The sequence below is a fragment of the Neofelis nebulosa genome, chromosome 7 (assembly GCF_028018385.1).
Source record: "Neofelis nebulosa isolate mNeoNeb1 chromosome 7, mNeoNeb1.pri, whole genome shotgun sequence".
Lineage (NCBI taxonomy): Eukaryota > Metazoa > Chordata > Mammalia > Carnivora > Felidae > Neofelis > Neofelis nebulosa.
In genome coordinates this window covers 139,411,333-139,432,640 of record NC_080788.1, presented here as the reverse complement: position 1 = coordinate 139,432,640, position 21,308 = coordinate 139,411,333, and the positions used below count along the sequence as shown (strand labels likewise).

The 21,308-nt window shown below is 46.2% G+C and overlaps 1 long non-coding RNA gene across 1 annotated transcript; it reads left to right on the top strand.

Moving 5' to 3' along the window:
* The first annotated feature begins 13,001 nt into the window (after positions 1 to 13,001).
* On the top strand, positions 13,002 to 21,081 carry LOC131517717 (uncharacterized). The gene is made up of 3 exons (XR_009264764.1): positions 13,002 to 13,089; positions 15,851 to 15,925; positions 20,395 to 21,081. It is a non-coding gene; the product is annotated as an uncharacterized LOC131517717 (long non-coding RNA).
* The last annotated feature ends 227 nt before the right edge of the window (positions 21,082 to 21,308 follow it).

Sequence of the window (21,308 nt, the reverse complement as noted above, 5' to 3'; positions counted from 1 at the left end):
GTGCACTGAAGGAAAGTTTCAGGAGAAGGGGACCAATTGATGAGGCAGAACGGGGAGGGTGCGGTCAAAGGAACAATATTCCGGAAGCTAACAGAGATGAACCCCGGGCACAGAGGTGTGTCGGCATCTGATGGCAGCTTGCAGCTTCCACAGTTTCCGATGCCAGGCCGATCTCGTTTCCTTTCTCCTTCACACAAGATTGTTTTTCTTTTTTCTTAAGTATTTTAAAGAAATGATCATTTCTCCCACAAGCATTTTATTACATATCTTCACAGACAAGACTTTTATTCCTGATAGCCAGCATACCGTTATCCCACCTAACAAAACCAACTGTAATTCCTTAATATCTTCTCCTACCCAGTCTGTTTTCAAATGTCCTCCATGGTCTCAGATGGCTTCCAACAGGTCGTATAAGTCAAGATGCAGACAGCACGTGGTTGATGTGCCTCAAATGCCCTGTAATCAGTAACAGCCCTCTTCCTTCTTTAGAACAGAGCGGGTAGACCGTCCTGTAAGACTTTCTGGATTTGGTCGACGGCATCCCAGACTTGATGAGACTCGGGTTGAATTCTTTGGGCACGGATCCTCCACAGAGGTGGCTCCACGTTTGGTGCTCGCTGCATCAGATCAGGAAGTGCGCAGTGTCGGGTGACCCCACTCTGGGTGGTGGTCTAAGATTGATCTGTGGGCTCCGGTGTCCTCCCATCCATCCTGGTGTCCCCTCATGAACCCGTCCTCTCTGTACCTTTGGCATGTTCACGATGCGTAGTCATCCTATCCAAGATTACTGTCTTGCCTTTTATTTGAGTCTACGTTGTCTTTCGGGAATGCTTTATAGTTTTAGTCATGAGGGTTTCGCGCATTCTCGTGGAAGCTATTCTCAGGCATTTTATTGATTCTTTTTGTTATGATAACGATGTCTTTCCTTTCATCATCTTCAACAGGATGTTGCCCGAAGGGTTGTGTGAGTCCACAAGTATGTATAACATGAACTATCGTTTCCTGTAAGCCAGTTTTATAGACTTCTGTATTACTAAATTATCTCCTTATTTATAGCAGTTTTAATTTACTTTTTGGGTATTCCAGATATATAATGATAGCATCTACAAATAGAGCTATTATCTCCTCTTTCTTTCTAATTCTATGGTTATAACTGTCTTCTCTTGTCTAATACCGCCAGCGCTGTGGTAAGTAACGGAGATACTCGGCATTCTTTTATCTTCTTCATTTTATCAGGACAGCCTCTAGAGTTTTCCCCATTAAGTATGATCCTGGCTTAGGAGCTTGGATGTTTGTATTTTAGCGTGTTAAAGAAGTGTCTTTCGGTTCCTTTTTTAGAATTTTAACTTGAATGGGTATTGAGTTTTGTTACACGCCTTTTTCATTTTTAAGGAGATGATCCTATGATACTTTTCTTACACTCTAATGATATCGTGTTAATACTAGGTTATGGACTCTTCCTTGCATTGCTGGAATGAACCCCACTTGGTCATGATGTAGAATGTGTCCATGTGCTGGTGGATCTCTTTGCTGATATTTAACATTTTTGCATCATAGCAAAAGAGGTCTAGAATTTTTCTCTACCCCTCCTTCCTCTCTGTGTCAAGTTTTGGCATCTAAGTTATATGCACTTTATAAAAATAATTTGGAGACTTTTCTCGTGTTATATCCTATTATAATATAAGTTACATTAGACTTTTTTTTTAAGCTTGGTAGAACCCATTCATGCCTGGTGCCTTTTTAGAAGGAGCACTTGTACAGTTTTCTATTTCTTCTGTGAAAATTGGTCTAAGTCCTCTCTCTCTCTCTCTCTCTCTCTCTCTCTCTCTCTCTCTCTCTCTGTACTGGAGTTAAGTAAGTTTTCCCGGGAAAGCATCAATTTCACCTAGGTTTTATATTTTATCTTCACAGCTATTCAGATAAGTCTCAGGACTTTTAATATTCTCTCTGGGGGATTACTGCCCTTTGTCTTTTCCTATTTTGTCTTTTCTGTGTGTTATCCCACTTAGTAAAATTAGATTTGTCTGTTTCCCAGAGAACCAACTTTTTGATTCATTCATTCTTTTTTGTTTGTTTTCTATCTCACTGGTGTCTGTTTTTATATTTCATTCTTTATTTCTGTACTCCTTTGTTCTCCTTCTCCCGTTTTCTAGCTATTTCAAGTGGGTGTTTATATCCTTTTTAAAATTTGTAGCCAGATATGTATCAGTTTTATTTAAATGTAATTGACATCCCATACAATTCACATATTCAAAGTGTATAATTCAGTTGTTTTTTTCATATTCACATAGCTATACAACCACCACCGTGACCAACTTTAGAACGTTTTCATCACCTCAGAAAGACACTGCACAGCCACTAGCTTGGACTCCGTGATACCCCCAAACTTCTCAGCACCAGACCATCGCTGATCTCATTTCTGCCCTATAGATGCAGCTATTTTGGAAACTTCATATAAATGGAATCCTACACTATGCGGTCTTCTGTGACTGGATTCCTTAGCATCATATTTTCAAAGGTCACACATGTTCTAGCAAGTTTCAGTATTTCATTCCTTTTTATGACCAAATACTGTTCCATCATATGACTACTCCACATTTTATAAATTCATGGACATTTGGGTTATTTCCACTTTTTGCCTCTTATAAATAATGCTGCTACAGGTTTTCACATACAAGGTTTTGTGTGGACATATGTTTTTATTTCTCTTGGTTATATACCTGGGAGTGGAATCGCTGGGTCATACGGTAACTTGTTTTTGACTTTTTGAGGAATTGCCAGACTGTTTTCCACGGTGGCTGCATGTCCCCACCAGCAGTGTGTGAGAGTTCCTATTTCCCCACACCCTTGTCAACACTTAGGATGTGGCTTTCTGATTCTAGCCATCTAGTTGGCGTAAAATGGTATCTCATTGTGGTGTTGATTTGCGTTTTCCTGACAGCTGATGATGTTTATACATTTTCATGTGCTTATTGGCCATTTGCATATCTTCTTTGAAGAAATGCCTGTTAAGATCCATTGCCCGTTTTTTTAAGATTGAGGTATAATTGATGTACAGTGTATTAATTTCAGGTGTACGACCTAATGATCCAATATTTGTATGTATTGTCAGGTGATCACCACAGTAAGCCTAGTTAATATCCATCACCATATAGTTATGAAATTTTTCTCTGATGAGAACTTTATTTTATTTATTTATGTATTTATTTATTTAATGTTTATTTATTTTTGAGACAGAGACAGAGCATGAACGGGGGAGGGTCAGAGAGAGGGAGACACAGAATCTGAAACAGGCTCCAGGCTCTGAGCTGTCAGCATAGAACCCGACGCGGGGCTCGAACTCACGGACCGCGGAGATCACGACCTGAGCCGAAGTCGGCTGCTTAACCGACTGAGCCACCCAGGCGCCCCTGTGATGAGAACTTTAAAGATTACTTCCTTAGCAACTTTCAAATCTACAATACTGTATTATTAACTGTAGTTACCATGCTGTATATTACATCTCCATAACTTGTTTATTGCTATTTTTTAAATGGGGTTATTTTCATTTTTATTACTGAGGTGTAAGACTTCTTTATATATTTGGATTCAACTCCCTTATCAAATGTAATTTACAAATATTTTCTCCTAACCTGCACGTTGTCTTGCCACTTGTTTGATGGTCTCCTTAAAAGCACAAAACTTCTTAATTTTGATGAATTCGAACTTATTTTTTCTTTTCTTACTTGTGTTTTTAATATTATATCTAAGAAAGCTTTGCCTAACTCAAGGTCATGAAGGTTTAGTCTACATTTTCTTCTAAAAGTTTTATGGCTTAAATTCTTACATTAAAGTATATGGTCCATTTTGAGTTAATTTTTATGTATAGTGTGAGGTAGGGATCCATGTGTATAGCTAGTTGCCTCAGTGTCATTTGTCGAAAAGACTATTTTTCCCCCATTGAACTGTCTTAACACGCTTGTCAAAAATCAATTGACTATAAAAGTAAGGGTTAATTTCTGGATTCTCAATTCTTTTCCATTGATGTGTGTGTGTGTGTGTGTGTGTGTGTGTGTGTGTGTGTGTACATATACACAATCTGTTTTTATGTCTGTCCTTATGTCAGTACTACACTGCCTTGATTGCTCTATCTTTGTGATAAATTTTGAAATTGAGAAGTATGAGTCCTCCAATCTTTTTCAAGATTATTTTTGTTATTCTGGGTCCCTGGAATTTCCATATGAATTTCAAGATCAGTTTGTCAATTTCTGCAATGAAGTCAGGGGAGATTTTGATAGAGATTATGTTGAGTCTGTAGATCAATATGCAGAGAATTCCTATCTGTAATCTGCTCAGGGTGCCATAACCAAATGCCACAGATCAGATGTTTTGTTTCAACGGTTACCTTTATATTAATATCACAGGGTGGCATCCTTAGTCCTTTGTAACACTGTCCAAGGAACATTCTGTAATGATGGACATGCTCTTTATTTGTGGTCTCCAATGTGGAAGCTACTAGTTTCATGTGGGAGCACGTGGGTGGCTCATTTGGTTAAGTGTCTGACTTCAGCTCAGGTCATGATCTCGCAGTCCACGAGTTCAAGCCCTACATTGGGCTCTGTGCTGACAACTGAGAGCCTGGAACCTGCTTTGGATTCTGTGTTTCCCTCTCTCTCTTCCATTCTCCTGCTCACACTCTTCTCTCTCTCTCTCTCTCAAAAATAAATATTTAAAAATATGAAAACAAAAAAAGAAATGAAGTGTGAATTGTGGCCAGTATAATTGAGAAACTGAACTTAAGATTTTATTTTAATGCTAATGAGTTTAAAATTTAAGTTGCCACATACAGTTGGTGGCTACCATGTTGGACAGTGCAGATCTTTTGGTTCCTTACTATGAACAATATTGAAATTAGTAACCTCTTCTTTCCCCCTCTTCTTCTTCTCCCCCAAAGTACTTAAAGTGGTATCTGTTTAGTGCTAAATGGTACCTTTCAGGGCACCAGCAAGCTTACTTTCTATATAATTTTTCCCTTCTCTCCCCAGTTTTGATAGCTGAATTACATCTTTGTTATCAGAGGATATGACAAATACATAGTGTTCTTCACCCTATGCTTATTAGTCTTTATTCTACAGTTAAATATATTCAGTGCTCCTCAGTAGCTCTTAGCAAAAGCTTCTCTAAACATTTCTTGGTTGTCTGAAGCATATTATTTAGTAGATTACTCAGGAAGGCCACACAGTCGCATTATTCCCTGATTCCCTCAACTTTATCACAATTTGTCTATAGCCTTCATACTTGAAGGGCATTTGGGCTGAATTTTAAAAAATGGCTCAGAGTGCCTGGGTGGCTGAGTTGGTTAAACATCTGACTTCAGCTCAGGTCATGATCTCATGATTTGTGAGTTTGAGCCCTGCATTGAGCTCTGTGCTGACAATGTGGAGCCTGCCTGGGACTCGCTCTCTCTCTCTCTCTCTCTCCCCCCCTCTGGCCCCCTCCCCAGTTGCACTCTGTCTCTCTCTCAAAATGAGTAAATAAAAAACTTTTCAAGTAATGACTCACATTTTCTTTCTTGGGTATCTGTACTATGTTACTTAATTTTGTCCATTGTGTTTTAACTTAAAAGTATTGTGCGAAGGTGTAATACCTTGTAAATTACCTGGTCATTTCACCTATGCCAAAAGGATTTCTATTCTGTAAATTCTAATAAAATTAACAGACAGTGTCTTGGAGTTGACTGTTCTGGTCCAAGCACAACACCGTCCTGTTTAAATATACAGGTTTAAGTCAGTTTCTTGGTTTGTTTTCAGGAAAGTTTTCTTTAATAGTGGCTTATATTTGTTCACTCGACTACCTTTTACCTTCTGTCCTTGTGTTGTGTCGGGGGTGGGGCTGGGGAGGGGCCTATTATGCATATGTTGGATCTTCTTTGCCTCTCTTCTCTCCATCACTTTCTCTTGAATCCTTTTGATCTTTTTCTTCGACTGATTTTCTTTTTGTGTTTCCACTTTATACACTGTTTCTTTTTTTCTATCCCCGTTACTCTACTTGTTTTTGTCATTTGAGGAGACTGCAAAACCATGCCACTCTCACCACCTTGCCCCATCCATGTTGTACTTAAAAGATACTTTGTTACTCTTTTTTTTTTCCTCTCTCACCAAATAAGTTTATTTACAAAGTGGAAATACCTGGGGCGCCTGGGTGGCGCAGTCGGTTAAGCGTCCGACTTCAGCCAGGTCACGATCTCGCGGTCCGTGGGTTCGAGCCCCGCGTCGGGCTCTGGGCTGATGGCTCAGAGCCTGGAGCCTGTTTCCGATTCTGTGTCTCCCTCTCTCTCTGCCCCTCCCCCGTTCATGCTATGTCTCTCTCTGTCCCAAAAATAAATAAAAAACGTTGAAAAAAAAAATTAAAAAAAAAAAAAAACAAAGTGGAAATACCTTTAGAAGCATACTAATTCTAAGAGATTCTTCCCCATCTGTCTATACCAGATGAGTCAACATGAACTGGTCCAGTGAAGTCATTGTCAGTGAGTGAATCCTCTTTGTGATAGCAAGTGAACTTCCAATGGCAAGCACCATTTATAAATCTAAGTGTGATATTTTCCAAGAAAATGTTCTTGCAAATACTTTACTATAACGAGCATTCATAGTTTTGAGGTGAAAAGTCAACAGCACTTGGAACTATTAAAACTGAACATTTCAATAATATGGGAGAGCTCTTTGCACAAAATCAACTTTGGAACCTGGTCCCGATGATGATGTGGTACTTACACAGCAGGTTGGGTTGATTGAGATGCTGATGACCTGGGCCTCGGGGCTTGGAGGGCCAAAAAAGCCAGAATCTAGGGTACTTGGCTGGTGTGCTCTGACCTGATGGTGCCTCCCTCCAACACTGGCCTCATCACCCACCAACCAAGGACACCAGGGAGCCGTGTCCACTGCCCTGCCTTTTTGGTTGGATTGTACTGGGTTAAATATCTGTGTGTCTCATTTCTACTGATCCACTAACCTCGAGGGTCATGGATATCCACAGTAAACTTTCATCTTGGAAGGCACGCACAAATTTAGCCTATCTTGTGGAAGAAAAATAGACTCTAGCCATAATTTGACAATTCCGTCTGGCTCATCATGAAATCTGCAATTGTTATAATCTGTACACCAGTCAGGGTACACCGTCCTTGTAGACAAGATTTAATTTAGCCTGGAAGAGTCTAAAGGCAGGTATTCCCTTAAGAGAGCGATTCCAGTAATCCAGAAAAAAGGGGAGGAGAGCTGCTGCTATGATCTTCCTACTATCACTTAAATCCCATTGATCCTTAATTTCTGGCACAGTCCAAAGCACACTGTGATTGGGACAAAGCAAGTAATGATGCATTCGGGTTGATAAGATGAGAAGACTCAGGCCCAGATATTTTTGGTAACTCGCCTGAATCACACTGCCACAAGCGAGAAGATCAGGTATTGAATGTTATGCCCAGAATTCGTGATCCCCAAAGACCACCAGGGAGCCAAGTCCAATTCAAAAGCAAAGAGCCTTTATTCGAGCTAGCTCGAGCTCAGTCCCCTACCTGCACCAATGCAGCGGTGAGATACTGGAGAGAGGGAGCGAGTTTCAAATCACAAAGGTTTTATAGGGGTCTAGGGGCAGTTGGTGAGGTAATGGCTGTGGCCTCAGCCGATTGGCTGGGGAAGGGTCGTGGCCTCAGCCGATTGGCTGGGGAAGGGTCGGAGTCCTGTTACACAGGTCACCGGGCATGTTTTGATCGGGAAGTTTGAACGGTTGAGCGGGAGGTTACTCAAGGGGAGGATGCGTGGTGTGAGGTTTCTGCGATTTTCCCGGAAAGGGGGCATGTCGGGGACATAGTCACTCAAGGTGGAGGACACAGAACAAGATGGAGTTGGCCGGCGTAGGTCCACCCTTTCATTCCCCCCTTGTCATGTAGCTTGCGGACCCAATCATGGGACCGGCTGCATTTCTATTTTGTAATCCGGGCATGTATGGTGACAAGGGGAACAGAGTTTGGAGGTCTATGCAAAGTTCTGGGAACCAAGTGTCCCTGGGGTGGCTCTGGGAGGTCTGATTACGTATTGTCCCCAAGCTGGTGTCTATGATCTGCCAGGTGATGTTTTGGGGGGCTTGGGGACTCCCGGCAGCATGAGCAATGACAAGCAGAGTTAACAGAGTTACAAATACTAGGTGGGTCGAATGCGCTATAGCTTGAGCTTGAGCAGGTTGTGTTGGTCCCAATTGACGGCCCATCGCATGACGAAGTCCTTCCGGATCGAGGAGGGGTCCGCTGGCCGAACGTGGGTGTGATGGACCCAGGTCGCGATGCCGTCTACTTTGAGAGTGGTGGGGGTTGTCAGCACCATGATGTAGGGTCCCTTCCAGTGCGTCTCGAGGGTCTCTCGGTGGTGCCTCTTGATGTAGACCCAGTCTCCCGGCCTGTACTGATGAGGTGTCGGGGTCGGGCCAGCCTCACAGATGGCACGGAGGCACGGCCAAATGTCCTCGTGCACCTTCTGGAGCCCTCTCAAGGAAAGAAAAAGTACTTGATCTTTAAACTTAGCAAGAAGTTCAGCTTGAAGGTTGGGAATAATAGGGGGTGGCCTGCCAAACATGATCTCGTAGGGAGTAAAACCCAAGGTGTAAGGAGTATTCCTAACCCGGTAAAGGGCATACGGTAGGAGAGTCAACCAGTCCCCACTAGTCTCCATGGTTAATTTGGTAAGGGTCTCTTTTAGGGTTCTATTCATTCTTTCTACCGGTCCTGAGCTCTATAGGAGCCTGGTTCCTTTTTTATTTGATGTGGCTCTCACGTTGGTGAGTTGGCAGGTCTTGCAGGCAGATACACCTTGCTCTATTTTGGTGTCCTGTTGGTGAATCTTGATTCCGGCATGTCAGATTAAGTCTTTTAATTTTCGGGCCCCCATGTGAGTAGACCGATGCATGTGCTCTAATATTGAGACTCCGAGCTGGTCTGGCAGCACGAGCTCCTTGTTAGGTGTATACCACCATCCCTTTATCTCCTGGGCCATGGGGAGTTTCTTGATCTGCTGTAACTCCTCCTGGGAGTATTTGGGCTGGTCTGGTAAAACCGGGTCTCTGGGTCCAGTAGTTGTATGGTCATGGTGGGGACTGAAGTAAGGGCTACTGCTTTGGCTGCGTGGTCAGCCTTTTGATTACCTCTAGCTACTGGGTTATCAGCTTTTTGGTGCCCTTGGCAGTGGATAATGGCTAGCTTGGCAGGAAGCCATAAGGCCATAAGCAGGTTAAATATCTCCTGCTTATTTTTTATAGTCCGTCCTTAAGCCACTGGGTGGTTCCAGGGGCCTAAGGCTTGAGCTAGAACCCCTTTTGCTATTCCCTTATGTTCGTCTACAAAGAGGTGGAAGGGCTTCGTAATGTCTGGTAGGCCCAGGGCTGGGGCACTTAGGAGGGCCTTTTTTAACTGATTCTTTTTCAGCCCATTTAAATGTTTCCCCCTCTTTGGTAGCTTCATATAGGGGCCTGGCGATCTCAGCAAAACCTGGAACCCAGAGGCGGCAGTAGCCGGCTGATCCTAGGAATTCCCTTACTTCTCTTCGGGAGGTGGGAGTAGGGATCTTTAGGACAGTTTTTTTTCTGGCATCTGATAACCACCGCTGTCTGCCCTCCAGGATATATCCCTCTCCCTGCATATCTGAGCCTTCTTTGCGGATGCCCGGTACCCTAAGGCCCCCAGGGTAGCCAGCAGGTCCTGGGTCCCTCGCTCACAGTCTTTGGCCGTGTCGGCAGCAATCAAGATGTCATCTACGTACTGCAGGAGGGTGAGGCCAGGGTGCTCCCTTCTGTACTCACCCAGGTCCTCGTGTAGTGCCTCGTCGAAGATGGTGGGCGAATTTTTGAATCCCTGAGGTAGCCGTGTCCAGGTGAGTTGCCCACTGTAGCCCTCCTCCGGATCATGCCACTCGAAGGCGAACAAGGGTTGGCTCTGGGGTGCCAACGACAGACTGAAGAAGGCGTCCTTTAAATCTAGTACAGTATAGCAGACCCTGGAGGGCGCCAAGGAGCTCAAGAGAGTATATGGGTTGGGAACAGTTGGGTGTATGTCCGCGACCCTCTTATTTACTTCCCGGAGGTCTTGTACCAGTCGGTAGTCATTTGTGTGAGGCTTTTTGACCGGCAGTAGGGGGTGTTCCAGGCCGACTGGCAAGGAACTAGTACCCCTAGGCGTCGTAGTCTCCAGATGTGTGGCTGGATCCCCTTCCGGGCCTCCTGAGACAGGAGTATTGTTTGATCCTTACCGGACTCTCTCCTGGCTTGAGCTCTACCAGGCCTGGGGTCCTGTGAGCGGCTAGTCCTATCTCCCCCCCCCGCCCCCCCGCCACCGTCTCTGCCCAAACCGAGGGGAATTCTCGTAGCCATCTGTCTATATTATCCTCTCTCAGGAGGGCCTCCTGGTGGAGGCGGTATTCATCCTCCAGTTTCACGGTCAGGACCCGGATGGGGTGGCCCTTGCCATCGGTGACCTGAGGCCCCCCTTGTCTGAAAGTTATCTGAGCTCCAATCTTGGTCAGTAAGTCCCGTCCTAACAGCGGGTGGGGGCATTCTGGTATTACCATAAAGGAGTGGGATACCCAACCCGTCCCCAAATCTACCGTTCTTCGGGTAGTCCGTGAATACTGGCTCATACCAGTCGCCCCTTGTACCCAGGACTTCTCGCTGGCTAGTTTTCCTTGTGGGGTGCGGAGGACCGAATGTTGTGCTCCGGTGTCGACGAGGAAGTCAACAGGGGTCCCCTCCACTTTAAGAGTTACCCTGGGTTCGGGGAGAGGGTCCGAACCCCGACTCCCCTAATCACTCAGTTCATCTAGCTCCAGGACTTTTACTCCATCAGTCTTGCTTCCCTTCCCGCCGGCCCTTTTTGGACGATCTCGGGCCCAGTGCCCTATCTCCTTGCAGTATGCGCACTGATCCTTCTGCAGCCTCTGCTTCCCCCCCTTGGTGGTTCCTTTACCTTTTCTTGCGTCGTCTGCCAGCTGCCGGAGACGGCGGTCTCGTTCCTCGGGGAAGTCAGCAGTGGTAGCTAGTAGTGTTCTGGCCAGGTCTCGAGTCTGCTTACTGCTGCTGGCAGCCGCCACGGCGCGAGCCTGCTTGTCCTCAGGAGGCTCCCGGTTATTGTATACCTTTTCGGCTACCACCAGTAAGCCCTGCAGACTTTTTTCTCCTAGTCTATCTATTTTCCGTAATTTTCTCCTAATGTCTATGGCCGATTGGTTTACAAAGGCCATGATAACAGCTGCCTTTTTCCGGAGCCTCTGGATCCATGGGGGGGGGGCGTATAGGTACGGAATGCCTCCATGATCCGTTCTAAAAAGGCAGCCGGAGATTCATCTTTTCCCTGTTGTACATTTCCTACCTTGGCCAAATTGGTCGGCTTTCTAGCAGCCATTCGGAGACCCCCCCCATTAGAGTCTGGCGGTAGACCCGGAGCCTCTCCTTACCTTCTGCCGTGTTGAAATCCCACTGGGGCCGAGTTAAGGGGAAGGAGGCATCTATCTGAGCCTGGTTGGTGATGGGATTCCCGTCTGTGCCCGAACTAGTTTTCGGGCCCCATTGAGGATTCTTTCTCTTTCTTCAGTCGTGAACAGGACCTGCATAAGCTGCTGGCAATCATCCCACGTGGGCTGATGAGTAAAAAGAACAGAGTCTAATAAATCAATAAGCCCTGCCGGTTTCTCGGAAAACTTAGGATTCTGAGCTTTCCAATTGTAGAGGTCACTAGTGGCGAAAGGCCAATAGTGATGGGGCTGATTCCCCTCTGCCTCTGGGGGTCCGATGGCTCGCAGGGGCAGAACAGTGGAGTCGGCGGCGGAGGTGGATTGCTCCCTCTGAGCCCTTTGTCTGGTGAAGGGCAGGCTTCCCACTGGAGGGTTTCCGCCTCCCGCTCTCGGAACAGCGTCTGCCTCCCCCGGAGGGGGAGGATGGTGTTCTTCTGGCATCCTAGGGGGGTTATATGGGGGAGGAAAAATTAATTCTTCTTCAGTCCCCCCTTGTAGGACAGGGTAGAGGGGTGCTAAAGGCTGAGTAAGACTTTTCTTGTTTTCCTTCTTCTTTGTCCCCTGCAAAGCAAGAATGGGTTTTGGCTCCAGAGGGAGCGGGGCTAGGAAGGGCCTAAGCCAAGAGGGTTGGGTAGAGGGGTGGTCTGAGTCTGTCCCATAACATCCGTCCAGTAAGTCCACAGAACAAAACAGAGAAACACAGAAACAGACGAACAGAGGGCCCTTAGAAACAGTCTTCCAACTCCATGGAAGCAAAACTGAAAGCTAGCTCAGACCTTTGAGGGGCTTCCACATCCCTCCAAAACTGAAAGCTAGATGGCCTGATGCCGACTGGCGGGAGCAACCCGCCTTGTCTCAGACCTTTGAAGGGATTCCACGTCCCTCCAAAACCAATGAGGGGATTCCACATCCCTCCAAAACCGATGAGGGGATTCCACGTCCCTCCAAAACCGGTGAGGGGATTCCACATCCCTCCAAAAGGGAGGATCGGAACGTCTTCCGAAACTCCTGGCCCATGGTCCTCCAGTGCGTCCACTTAGACCGCGTCGGGCACTATCAGAATTTCAGAAATGAGCTCACACAGAAAAGATGGAACGAACAGACGCTAACCATGGCCAGTCAGGCTCTCTGGGTTGGGGGTCCCTTGGGGGTCTTGGGGATCCCGGGCGAGCCCCCAAATGTTATGCCCAGAATTCGTGATCCTCAAAGACCACCAGGGAGCCGAGTCCAATGCAAAAGCAAAGAGCCTTTATTCGAGCTAGCTTGAGCTCAATCTCCTACCTGCACCAATGCAGCAGTGAGATACCAGAGAGAGGGAGCGAGTTTCAAATCACAAAGGTTTTATAGGGGTCTAGGGGCAGTTGGTGAGGTAATGGCTGTGGCCTCAGCCGATTGGCTGGGGAAGGGTCGTGGCCTCAGCCGACTGGCTGGGGAAGGGTCGGAGTCCTGTTACACAGGTCACCGGGCATGTTTTGATTGGGAAGTTTGAACGGGTGAGCGGGAGGTTACCCAAGGGGAGGAGGTGTGGTCAAGGTGGAGGACACAGAACAAGATGGAGTTGGCCAGCGTAGGTCCACCCTTTCGTTGAATACACATCTGTTTTTACCCCCAAGGCCAAGCTTTGTCCACTCTACACACTGTGACGTAAATTAACATTTCTTGTGATATGGTTAAGATCTCAGCGGGGCAGGAGGGCATGCACTTGGAGATGCTTGGCTCCTCCAACATAAAATGGCACACTTAAGAGGTCAAGATTAGGCCACCTCCAGGACCACCTGTCATGCTAGGTCAAAGCCCCCTATTACCCTGCTGAACTACTGTCAACACAATTGTATGATTCTGTAGACCGTAGAGTTTGTCCCTTGTGACTCACAAAACATCAACAGACCCGTTTTCTATAGTTAAAAAAAAAGAAAGATTTAATTTAGCCTGACGCTGCCACCTCCATGTCACCCTTCACTGTCACTCCAGTAGGGCCTCGCACTCCTCCCCACCATCACCCCTTACTTCAGAGAGCCAGCATCCGCTGATTTCGTCTGGCTTCTGGATGCTCCACCAGGCCTCTCATTCTTGTTCCAGACACATCACTCCATCCCACACTGGGCACCGCTCGGATTCCTTCACCACTGTAGGTGACAGACCTTGGGGGCTTGTTTGGAGTTAAGTTGGAGGGTTTGGGGAGGTTTGTGGGTTAACATTCAGACGATACCTTACAGTGGGATATTAGGCCCTCGTTTTGCAAAACTCTCCTGGCCACTGCTAGATTAAAACCCCTCCCCTCCCCTTCCCTCCCCTCCCCCATTAAGCCCAACACTTCTTTTTGGGCTCCTCCCTCCCTCCCAGACCCTTCCTTCTATAGCTAATCCTTGAAAAGCTAACATTCTTACTTTAGTGTGCAGAACAACTCGTTCTGTTTGCCTCGGGGCTAGCTCATCAGTGATTCAATGCCCCATCACTGCGTTCTGGTAAATAAAAGACAATCCCAAAAAGAAACTATGTCTCTCTCTCTCCTAGGAGCCGGGGCTGCTGTGGCCAATTAGGGGTTCTTTATTTTCTTTCTCTTTCTGTCTCCTTTCTTGCTAGTGTACCTACTCAGAGTGTTTGAGCTGAGAAGGAAGAAGGGGGGGAGAGTTTGCACAGACAGAACCCATGGAGGAACACTTACTGGAAATCATGTGGGAGGTGGCCCGCTGCAGGGAGTCCTTGGGTGCTCCTGGTGGGCAGAGGCCAGGAGAGGGGACTGAGCCAGGCCCAGGATTGAGAGCAGGCCCGCTGGGCTAAGAAAGTGCCATTCTAAGAACCTCCCCCTCGGGGAGGTATGGTTCTAATGATGCCTCTTTCATGCACATGAAAATAGGGTCTTTGATTACCCACTTTGCTCAAAGTTAACAGAGTTGGCAAGTAGCAGGCTTGGAGTAAAGGGGGCTCCTGGCCCTGGGCCACGCTCTTGGTCATGGTGTTATTATTGTGCACTCTAGGAAGACAAGCACACTTAGATGGAATGCCAGTCAACCTCCTTACTCAGACCCCCAGTGAAGTGTTTGACCTCTCAGAGGCACCGTTTCCACACCTAACATAAGATAGGTGCGTTGAAACCTATCTCGTAATGTTAAGATCAAATCAGTGTGAAGTCTACCATCAAAGTAGGTTCGATAAAAATCAGTATTCCTTCTTTTATGACGTTTTCTGTATTTTGTGAAAAGGATCATTAACAGCATCTTTACGGTTGCTTTAAGGCTGATTGAAGCATCTTTAATCCGTTTCTAAGATTGTTTTACTTTGTAAAAAAGTCATAAGCATTGAGGGACAAATCCAGTGCCTGTTCCTTGATTTTGAGTTTAATAGAATTTAAACAGGAGGGAACGAATGACTATTGGTTTGTAGCTAGAGATGAAAAAATGTTGCAAGCATGATCCAATTTGATCTGTAAAAAAAAAAAAATCACACAATTGGCAGATTGAAGGGCTCGCCTTTAAAACGACTACACATAATCAGGTCGATTTTTGCTCTGTGTTACAACTGCCTTTTCCCCAACATTTCTGCTTTCCTTGGCGACTGTTTAACAGGGTGGCAAGTGCCCTCAGCCCTGTTTCCTCCAGGCTGCCTAAAATGAATTTATCCAGGTGTTAATGCCACAGAAGGAGAAGGTAAACTTGAAATAACACTGTATTATTAGCTTTGTAGCTACTTAAAGCAAAGGTCTTTGCATATATAAAGAAAAGAATGAAACTTGTGTATTATGCATTTTTATTCTCACATTTCTGCATAATCCTTTTCTTAAAGACAGATTTGTAAATACCATACCCTGAATTTCATTCATTAATACCAGTTTTTAAAAATTCTTTTAATGTTTATTTTTGAGAGACAGAGAGGGACAGAGCACAAGTGGGGAAGGAGCAGAGAGAGAGAGGGAGACACAGAATCCGAAGCAGGCTCCGGGCTCTGAGCTGTCAGCACAGAGCCCGACGCGGGGCTGGAACTCAGGGACCGCGAGATCATGACCTGAGCCGAACTCTGCGCTTAACTGACTGAGCCACCCAGGTGCCCCAGTTTTTAGTTTTTCAAATGAACTCAACTCCTTCGGTTCCGAGAGGCTCCGGGTAATCCGCCCACAGGTTGGCACGGCCAGGTGAAGGTGTGGGAAGCAGTGGAGTCTGGAGGCTGCATTTTAGCCCCAACCACTGACTAATCTGCTGTAGGAATGAGTCCTACCAGCCCCTCTCCGCACTTGAGTCACCTCCTCCGTCAAGAAAGGGAGTTAGGCTAAAATGAAATGACAGTGTACGAATTACTGTGGTGTGTAATTAACATAGATTCTCTCCTTTTAGCCTTTTAAAGAAGTACTTTCATTGCCCCCAGTTTCCTGGTGAAGAAACAGCCTCAGGGACAGTTAGCTGTCCAAGGTGAGTATGTGGTGTGGCTCAGATGTTCCCAGAATCGGCCCTATTTCTGGCCTCCAGTTTTCATATGTTTAATGCAGTCTTTGGCCCCGAGCTAAGTGCACAAATACGGAGCTCTCTGGGGTGCACTTTCCAGCACAGAAGGAAGCACCATGATGGGGTAAATGGAAGGCAGGGATCAGGAATACAGGAAGGTCAGGCTGCGGAAGGGCCGACCAAGCAAGCAAGCCCCTCTCAGGAGGGGACACTCCAGCTGAACCCAGAGCCATAAGAAGGTACCGGGGAAACCAATTAAGTTAAGGAGTCAGAGGTCAGCAAACTTTTCCTGTCAAGGGCCAAACAGTAAATATCTTGGCTTTATGAGCCATGAAAGTCTCTGTTGTGGCTACTTGGCCATTGTATGGAAGGCGCCCCCACATAATGCATAAATGATGAGCACGGCTCTCTTCTAACAAAACTTTATTTATAAAAACAGGTGACTGGCCAGATTTGGCCTATGGGCTATAGTTCACTAGCCGCTGTTTTAGATGGTAAATACTAAGTTATAAGGGACCGGCAGTGAAGGTATTTAGGTAAGTGGGTAGAGAACCATTTGTAATTACTTGTTGGGTTTTTTTTCTCAATTTTTTATTTTTATTTTTTTTTTGAATTACATTTAATTTTTTATAATTTAAAGCCAAATTAGTTAGCATCTAGTGCAACAATGATTTCAGGAGTAGATTCCTTAGTGTCCCTTGCCCATTTAGCCCATCCCCCCTCCCACACCCCCTTTAGTAACCCTCTGTTTGTTCTCCATATTTCAGTCTCTTCTGTCTTGTCCCCCTCCCTGTTTTCATATTATTTTTGTTTCCCTTCCCTTATGTTCATCTGTTTTGTCTCTTAAAGTCCTCATATGAGTGAAGTCATGTAATATTTGTCTTTCTCTGACTAATTTCACTTAGTATAATACCCTCCATCCACTTAGTTCCAAATGGCACGATTTCATTCTTTTTGATTGCCAAGTAATATTACATTGTGTGTGTGTGTGTGTGTGTGTGTGTACATATATAAATATATATGTATATACCACACCTTTGTCCATTCATCCATCGATGGACATTTGGGCTCTTTCCATACTTTGGCTATTGTTGATGGCACTGCTATAAACATGGGGGTGCATGTGTCCCTTCGAAACAGCACATCTGTATCCCTTGGATATATACCTAGTAGTGCCATTGCTGGGTCGTAGGGTAGTTTTATTTTCAGTTTTTTGAGGAACCTCCATACTGTTTTCCAGAGTGGCTGTACCAGCTTGCATTCCCATTCCATTTTTTAAATGTTTACTTACTTTTGAGAAAAAAAAGAGACAGAGGCATGAGCAGGGAAGGGGCAGAGAGAGGGAGACCCAGAATCCAAAGCAGGCTCCAGGCTCTGAGCTGTCAGCACAGAGCCCGATGCGGGGCTCAGACTCATGAACTGTGAGATCATGACCTGAGCCGAAGTCAGTCGCTCAACAGACTGAGCCCCCCAGGCGCACCTGTAATTACTTGCTTTTTGGTGGGGCGTGTTTATCTTCCAGCTCATCAATACCAACTTTAACTGCGCAAGTGAGCCCTAAGTACATTTTCCTCCTAAGAAAATAAAACATTATAAATCAAAGCCCTTTGAGCACGCCCCAAACCTGGAGCCCGTCACAGGAGTATTTTTTAGTTTTGAGTGTATCATTATAGGTTTTGTTTTCTTTTTTTTTCTTTTTTTTTTTTTTTTTTTAAATTTTTTTTTTTTTTAACGTTTATTTATTTTTGAGACAGAGAGAGACAGAGCATGAACGGGGGAGGGGCAGAGAGAGAGGGAGACACAGAATCTGAAACAGGCTCCAGGCTCTGAGCTGTCAGCACAGAGCCCGATGCGGGGCTCGAACCAACGGACCGTGAGATCATGACCTGAGCCGAAGTCGGACGCTTAACCGACCGAGCCACCCAGGCGCCCCATAGGTTTTGTTTTCAATATAGCACTTATATTTATCAATATCTGATGAGCTGTGTCATACAATTTTAGTTTCTGCTGGCGGGTGAGGGATGTAAGCGGCAGCCTAAGTACAGGAGGGGTCGCACCTCCTGCCTCCCCTTGGCCCTCATCTCCTGCCACTAAGGAGAGGAAGCACTTGATAGGTTTCCCTGGCTTTTGAAGGTCAATCAGGTCATCAGTCAGGCTCATCAGGTAGATAGCATGAAGTCTTCGAAATGGTGGACCCAGCATCATGCCCCATGAAACGCCAAGGCTCAAGGTCCGGAAGGGTTCATATACCCTGGGGCAAGACAATGAACGTGTGCTGCTTCCCTTCCCAGTAAAGGCAGACTGTTTCTATCCTCTCTGATGGAGATTGCTGGCTTGCAACAATCCATCTTGGAGAGCCTGGGTGGCTCGGTCGGTTAAGCATCCGACTCTTGGTTTCGGCTCAGGTCATGACCTCACGGTTTGTGGGTTTTGAGCCCCGTGTTGGGCTCTGCCCTGACAGTGCGGAGCCTGCTTGGGATTCTCTCTCCCCCTTCTCTCTCTGTCTCTGCCCCTCCCCTGCTCATGCTCTCTCAAAATAAATAAATTCAAAAAATAAATAATCCATCCCAGACCCGGTGAAAACAGATGTACCAGAGAAGCTTCACAGAATTGCCCAGTCAGTCTCTGGCCTTCTGAGGTTTGCAGTCAGGAACTGAAAGTTGAAACAACTATCAGCCCATTGTATGAACATGATTTGGTCTAGCGGTAGTTTTCTGTTGGATTTAGAAAGTAAGAAGGCAACCTGGGTTCAACCGACTTTGGCATTTTACCTGGCAGATAATTCAGAACGGGGGAGAGGAGTCCTGATTTGCGAAGGAGCGTTTGCAACATGGAATCTAAGCTGGTGAGGGATGAGCGAAGAAGAAACCATTACACGGGATCTTTATATATTCAGAAAATAAGTCCTTTGCCAAATTTCCTCTACATGCTTGTTTTTTTTTAATGTTTGTTTGTTTGTTTGTTTATTTAGAGAGACAGAACATGAGCAGAGGACATAGGCAGAGAGAGAGAGGGAGACACAAAATCCAAAGCAGGCTCCAGGCTCTGAGCTGTCAGCAAACAGCCCCACGCAGGGCTCGAACCCACGAACTGTGAGATCATGACCTGAGCCGAAGTCGGACACTGTAACCGAATGAGCCACCCAGGTGCCCCTATATAGGTGTTTTCAATGTGACCCTTCATTATTTTTTTCTGACTCATACCTGCGTACAAGAAAACAGGTTTTGTGTGTTAAATATATAACCACTTGCCTTCTTGAATTGTCTTATCGGTTCAGATGTATTCGGGTGGTAAATGTTTTCCTTATGATGATTTGGAAAGTCTGTACAGTACGTTTGGAGGTTTATGTAATCAGTAGCTCGGTTTGTTATTCACCAGCCTCTCAGCCCTCCACCTTGAATGATGATGTAGTGTATTTGTGCTCCCTCCCACGGCCTGCTCTCGCCCACCACGACCGGTTTTCATTGGTTTAATGAGTCTTAGTTTTTCTGGGAGTTACTTTTCCCTTTTATGTAATAAGTTCCTAACTCTGTTACTTGGCCTTTCCTGAAGCCCTTTCCATGAAGACCCCTATGTACTTACTCTACCCTGCCTTCTCATTCCTCTTCCCAATATTTGGAAGCAAACACTATTACGATTTTCATCTTGTCATACTTTAGAAGCGTAAGGGGCGCCTGGGTGGCTCAGCTCAGGTCATGATCTCACAGCTCGTGAGTTCGAGCCCTGCGTCGGGCTCAGTGCTGACGGCTCAGAGCCTGGAGCCTGCTTCGGATTCTGTCTGTCTGTCTGTCTCTCTCTCTCCCCTCTCCTCCGCTCATGCTGTCTCAAAAATAAACATTAAAAACAAAAGAAGTATAATACTCCACGCTCTAAGCAGAATTCCTAAGAGTGGCTGATTGGGCCCAGATCTTTCTCTAGACCCACACAACACCTCCACTCACAGGACGCTGTTCCACATGCCTGTGCAACTCAATACCCAAAATTGAACACGTCACTTTATTTACCCTAGATCTCTGCTGCTCGCATGTTCCCAACTCAGGACCAGTGGGCCAAACGAGACTCTGAGGGCATATCCTTGACTCCACCTCTTGCTACTTCCAACGACTGCCCATCACCAAGTTCGATCTGTTCTCTCTCCTCAGTCGCTCGTGTGTGCTCATTTCTCTCCATCCCCGCAGCCTCTGCTTGGCTGTGCAGAGGAGGAGAGAGGGATGGGGACTCAGGGGACTCGGGCTCTGGCCCCGGCTTTGCCACTTCTGATGACAGACCGGGGCACATTGCTGGGGCAACAGACCTGCCTTTCTCCTAGGCTTGCTTTCAGGATCAAAGTTGGAAATCAGACTGTGTGTTTCATTCATAATCTGTAATGGAAAGTGCTGTGTAGATGGCAGTGTCATGTAAAGGTGAGGATTCTTCTACCCTGATTCTTCCTCCAGGAAGCCTCCCTGGATCACCCAGCAGCAGGACAACCACCCCCTCATTCTCTTGCCACACTTTGGCCTCAGTTGCATTCAGTGCTGATGCACAGTCCTTGGCTCTGCGGCGAAACTGAGCCCCGTGAAGGCGGGGACCGACTCCTACTCACTTCTCTTTCCCTAACACTCGGCACAGGGTCTGGCACAAAGTTGAGGTTCCATAAATGTGTGTAGGACCTGGCCAGAGGCCCTCCGGAAGCTCCCATACTTGAGAACAAACAACTGCACCAATGAGTGACAAAGCTCGGGCAGAGCTATCACAGAGAGGAGACTCAGAACGTGAAGTCTTTAATGGTTCCCATGGAGGAAGATGTCCAGTGGGTGACACGGCCCGGAAAGAGCCAGGGCTGGGCTCACCCAGGATGCAGACATCCAGGGACGTGTGACCAGCATCTGTTGCCGTTGGTCAGTGCCCAGGCCACATGGGGAGTGCAGAGTTTCCAACACGGCCCCTGGTTTTGGCCGAGTGGAAGGACACTCACGGCACGTCCTTCATGGTGCTGATTGTGGCCAGTGATTCCAACATACAGGGTGGCCCCGAGGCACCCATGCAAAGTAATTAAACCACCTGTATATTGCCCATAATTCTTTAAAAAAAAAGATAAATTTTCCTCATGTTCCTGGACAACCTTTCGTTTGTACATTAAAATCTTTAACACAGTCCCTCGTAGCTAGTTTTTTTTAAGTCTTCAGCTCCTTGTAGGTGGGGCCGGGCCAAGTTTTCTCACCCTGCTCTGAAGCCAACTGTCACGACGTTTTAGGACCAGACTTTAAGGAGGCCACACCACACACCCACACCCCACTCGTGAACACGTGGAGCAAGCATTTAGAAAACACACAGAGAACGTAGGCGGCCACATGATGGCTTCTGGCTC